Consider the following 5,546-nt stretch of genomic DNA (forward strand, 5'->3'; position numbering starts at 1 on the left):
ATTTTGGTCCTTCTTGGGCTCATTTGCAAAATATTTCTCAATAGTCTTCCATTTTGTTTCTCTGCTTGCTCATTTTCCCAGCCTTGGCCTGGTTTGGGGTGTTTCTTGAGCTTTTCGGACACTCCCACAAGGGTCTCAGTGTGTGAGGCTCTGTCCTCCCTCCTGGTCTGTGAATGACCATAACCACCTCCCTCTGCCATGGGGCTGAGGTGGGGGGGGACCCTGCTGTTCTATGGGGGGGGGCTAGACTGCTATCAGGATCTGATTGTGATCAGAGCCCCAGAGTCCTGTTCCAGAGGCAGAGGACAGAGCTCTGCAGTCTCTCTTCACTCCCCTCCCTCAGCTCAATGGGCTCATGCCCTGGGGGCTCCTGCTTACCAGCTCAGCCTGCTTCTGTTTCCTGGATCAGGGCTGGGGAAAGACCATGCAGCTGGCTGTTTGCCCTGAGGGCTGGGCTCCACATGCTCCCTCTGGCAGAGGTCCCCCGCTGTTCCCCCACTTTGTGCCCGGTGCTCCTCGGGGTGCAGCTCAGGAGACTCCCCCGCTGCTGTGAGCTGAGACTCTCAGCTCCCTGGGGCTGCCTCCAGGAGGCTGAGGTTCTTTGGCTCTGGCGGGCCACCCCTCTGGTGGGCAGCCTCTCCAATCCCGGGAAGCAGAGCCTTTCTGCTCTCTTCCAGGTTACCTTGAGTAGGAGAACTGCCTCACTGGGACCCTTTGTGGGTTCTGTCTCTTGAAAGTTTATTTAGAGTTCTTAGCTGATGAATTTTATCAGAGAGCTCCTAAGACTTGATCCCTTCCTGTCGCCATCTTGGCTCCGCCCCCCCTCTTATTTGATTTTCAAAATCATTTTTGAGCTCTTCTGTGGCCTAAGATCCAGTCATATTTTTCTTCAGGGCTTTGTATTTTGGAATTTTGATTTTGTTATCTTCTAAGTTTGTGTTTTGATCTGCCTTATCACCATAGAAAATTTCTCAGGTCAGAATTCTTTTTCCTGTTATTTGCTCATTTTCCTAAACCATTATTTGACTTTTAACTCTTATAAAATCAGAGCTCTGAGAAGGAAGTATTCACTATTTCTGCCTTTCTTCATTTCATTATAAGGTTTTTAAATGCCCTAGTACATGGTCAATTTTTGTGTAAGTGGCATATATGCAGGGAAAAAAAAAAGTATAGTCCCTTTCTATCACCATTCAATCTTCTCCAAAGGTCTGTCATTTCTAAGTTTTCTTACATTCTATTTAACTCAACTTATTTCTTGTTTATTTGATGGTTAGAGTTATCTAAATCTGAGAGAGGGAGGTTGAGATTTCCTTTCAGAAGAGTTCTGCTGTCTATGTCTTCCTGTAACTCATTTAGCTTCTCCTTTAAGAATTTGGATGTTATATCACTTGATGCATACATATTTAGTATGGTAATTGCTTCATTGTCTATGGTACCTTTTAGGAGGATATAGTTTCCTTCCTTATCTCTTTTAAAGAAATCTATTTTAGCAGCTTCTTTGTCTGAAAAAAGGATTGTTACCCCTTCCTTTTTCACTTCAGCTGAAGCAAAATATATTGTGCTCCAATCCTTTACCTTTATTCTATATGTATATCTCTACTTCAAATAAGTTTCTTGAAAGCAGCATATTGTAGGATTCTGTTTTTTTTTAAAATCCACTCTGCTATTCGCTTACATTTTATAGGGCAGTTCTTCCCATTCACATTCAGAGTTAGAATTACTAACTCTTTATTGCCCTCCATGTTATCTTCCCTCTGTTTGTATTTCTCCCTTTGTATTTTTACTTTATCTATATTCCCCAGTATTTTACTTCTCAATACCACCTCCTTCAGTGTGTTTGCCCCTTTATATTTACACTCTCCCCTATCTTTCCCCTTTCCCTTTGCCCCTTCTTCCATACCTTTCTTCTGTTAGTTCCCCTTTTCTTCCCCCTCCCCCTTCCCCTTCCCCCTTTTAATATTTGAAGGATTAATAAGGTTTTTTTTAGGTTTTTGCAAGACAAACAGGGTTAAGTGGCTTGCCCAAGGACACACAGCTAGGTAATTATTAAGTGTCTGAGACCAGATTTGAACCCAGGTATTCCTGACTTTAGGACTGGTGATCTATCTACTGCATCACCTAGCCCCGCCCCCCCCCCCCCCTTTCTGGCTTCTTGTAGAATTATCTCTTTTATCTGATAGTTTAAGATATTCTTTGGTGTTTGCATTTTGGAATCCCTTTCAGGAGGGAATTGATTTATTCTTCCTTTTTGTTAAGGTTTTTGCAAGGCAAATGGGGTTAAGTGGCTTGCCCAAGGCCACACAGCTAGGTATTTATTAAGTGACTGAGGGTGGATTTGAACTCAAGTACTCCTCACTCCAGGGCTGGTGCTCTATCCACTGCACCACCTAGCCACCCCATTCTTTTTTTTTAGAGAAGAGTATTCTTCCTTTACCTTTTGCAACTCCTTTTCCAGTTTATCATTTCTATTTTTGAAGGAGTTTTCCATTTGCCCAATTGTGGTTTTAAGAGAATTATGTTCTTATTGTGAGATGATAATTTTCACTTGTAAGCTACTACTTTTCTCTTGGGTTTCTTTTCCAAATTTTTCCAATTGATTTTTAAACTCCTTCCTGATCTCTTCTTTTTGGACTGGAGACCAATTCATATTCTCCTCAGAAGTTCTAACTCTCTCAGTTAAGGTCTTTGCCTTTGAGGTAGTTTTCAATGGACCCCTACCATGGCCCTTCTTCATTTTCCTAGGATCTTGTGTTGGGGGAGGGGCTGTTTCACAGACCTTTGGTCTTGAAAACTCTAGAGGTTTTGCTGACTGAGTTTAATAACTCCAAGTGATTTGGACAGTAGGGTGTAACCTTGATTTGTTGTCCACTTCCTAGGCCTGGGGGGTGGGGAAGTAGCAGGGTCTGAATTATTTTAGAACAATGTGGGCTGTGCCCTCAGGCTATGTAGTTAATCTTATTATTCACTTAATATATGAGAGAGATCTGCTGCCCCCAACTGAGCCTGTGGGGTTGGGGAAGTTGTTGTATGTATGTATGTATATATCTGGGAAGAGTCCCTTTCTCTCACAGGGATACAGGAGGGTCTCAACTGGAAACATGGGAAATCCACTGTAAATATGTGGCTGAGGCCCTGGTCTTCTAGGCCAGCAGAACTGACTAGATTGATGTCTAGCCATGCTGGAGTTCTCCTGCCCACTGCACTGGAGTTCTCCCTTCAACCTCGCTGGATCTCTTCTGCCTGATTATAAAACCAAAAGTTTCCATGGCTGTTCTAAGGTTGGTCTGGATCCCACCCCACTGCCCTTGAGCTGACTCTCTGCTCTCTGTCCCTGTCTCATGCATGTTCCCCTGATATACAGTTTCTGGTATTCTCCTTTGTTCTTCTCTGGATTTTGTGGATTTGAATTCTCTTAAGAGGCTCATTTGATATTAGTACTGAAGGAAAGGCAGGAGACTTTAGCACAGTACCTGACTTCTCTCTGTCATCTTGGCTAGAAATCCTAACTTTTTATATGTATTGATTAGTTTTATTATTAGTATCATGAATGAAAAAGGTGAACTCACCGACAATGAGGAGGAAATTAAAACAAAATTTGAAATTATTTTGTCCAAGTATATGGCAATAAATTTGATAATCTAAGTGAAATGGATGAATAAGAAATATAAGTTGCCCAGGTTAAATGAAGAGGAAATTAAATACCTAAATAACCCTATCTCAGAAAAAAGAAATTCAACAAGCTATTATTAAACTTCCTATGAACAAAAGTCTCCAGGGCCAAATGGATTCACAAGTGAATTCTGTCAACCATTTAAGGAACAACTGGTTTTTATATGAAGTCTTTGGAAAAAGAAGTGGTTTCTGGCACTGGAAACAGATAGCCTACTGATTCTTCCTGCTGCAATGGCGGCAGCATGGCCAGTGGGAGCCTGTGGTCCATGGTCACAGGTCATATGATGAGAAAGGGCTCCTTTTGGATGCTAATCTTCTATATCTGACCCCCAGTAGCTGGTTCTGGCCATGGGATGCTGCTACAGCAGTGACAATGAGGACTCAGACCAGGATTGAGAGGAGTGGAAATTACTTCTGGACCCCAGTAGTCCACCAAGCAAAACCTTAAATGGAGCAGAACCCAACTACCAAAGCCTTCCTGCAACCTCAACAGACAAGCAGGCTTTCTTCTATCCTTGCAAGGCAGCTAGCAACATCCTTGATGTATCAGTAGCAGACTCCCAGGGCATGGAGTAGTACAAGTACATGGACCTAGAAAGACAATACAGTGCCTGCTTTGCTGTCCTGAGCAGTAGCCTGACTCATTGGAAGAAGTTACCACCACTGTCATCACCAGGCAGCCCAACCAAGTACTTGCCAGTGACTCCATCCCCTTTGCAGATTTGCAGCAGGTCTCCAGAATAGCTGCTTATGCCTATAGTGCATGTTCTCAGATCCTGGTCAATGCAAAAGAGGAGTTGGTTGTGCTGTTTGGGGTCCCATGAGGACAAGTTTTGGAGTTCTCTCCTCTTGTTCTTGCCTTCCTTTCCCTTTATTTTTTCCTGTTTTTACTGAAATATAACTTACTAATCACAGAAGAGAAACCACCACAGGAGTTCAGAGCCCCATGTTGACACACAATGAGTTCCCAAGAAGCTTTTATGCCATGTGGCCCTGGCTCCCTTTGTGGGGAAGGGAAAAGATCTATGATGCTTTTGACACTTGGGGGGTGGGGGTTGAGTGGGACAAGACCAAGCTAGAGGAGTGGGGAAATAGTGATTTGAATGTGAATTATTCCATGTTTGGGGATCATGAATAAGAAGAGATTTGGCTTCCTTGAGATTGCCCTTCTATGTTAGGGCTTGAACATATTAAGTGACTAAGAACTAAATTGGTTGTTTCTATTTCTCACACCCACTTTTACATGTTTGATCCTTTAATTTTATTTGTTTTGGTTTGCCACTCTCCATAAAGGACATCTATCCATCCTGGAAAAAAAAAAGAAAAATAGGTGAAGTCAGAACTCTGCCTAACTCCTATTTTGAGACCATTATGGTGCTGATGTTTAAACCAGGAAGAGTCAAAACAGAGAAAGAAATTAAAGACTGAATTCCCTAATGAATGTGGATGTAAAAATCTTAAATAAAATCTTAGCAAAGTGAGGACAGCAAGTTATCAGTAGGATAATACCCTATGACCAAGAAGGATTTATCCCAGGAATAGGATGGTTTGGCTCAGTATTAGGAAAACTTAGTATAATTGACTTTATCAGTAACAAACCTATCAGAAATCATGATTATCTCAATAGATTCTGAAAAGGCCTTTGACAAAATACAACACCATTCCTACTAAAAACATTAGAGAACATAGGGATAAATGGATTGTTCCTTAGAATGATAAGTAGTATTTATCTGAAACCATCAGCAAGCATTATATGCACTAGGGATAAGCTAGAGACTTCCCCAAAAAGATCAGCTGTCAAACAAAGATGCCCATTATCACCACTACTATTCAATCTTGTATTAGAAATGTTAGCTTCAGCAATAGGACAAAGA

At 42.0% G+C, this 5,546-nt stretch overlaps 1 pseudogene; it reads left to right on the forward strand.

Moving 5' to 3' along the window:
• Window positions 1–4,020: 4,020 nt before the first annotated feature.
• On the forward strand, window positions 4,021–4,496 carry LOC141517965 (ragulator complex protein LAMTOR1 pseudogene; annotated as a pseudogene).
• The last annotated feature ends 1,050 nt before the right edge of the window (window positions 4,497–5,546 follow it).

This window comes from Macrotis lagotis, chromosome 1, assembly GCF_037893015.1.
Source record: "Macrotis lagotis isolate mMagLag1 chromosome 1, bilby.v1.9.chrom.fasta, whole genome shotgun sequence".
Classification (NCBI taxonomy): domain Eukaryota; kingdom Metazoa; phylum Chordata; class Mammalia; order Peramelemorphia; family Peramelidae; genus Macrotis; species Macrotis lagotis.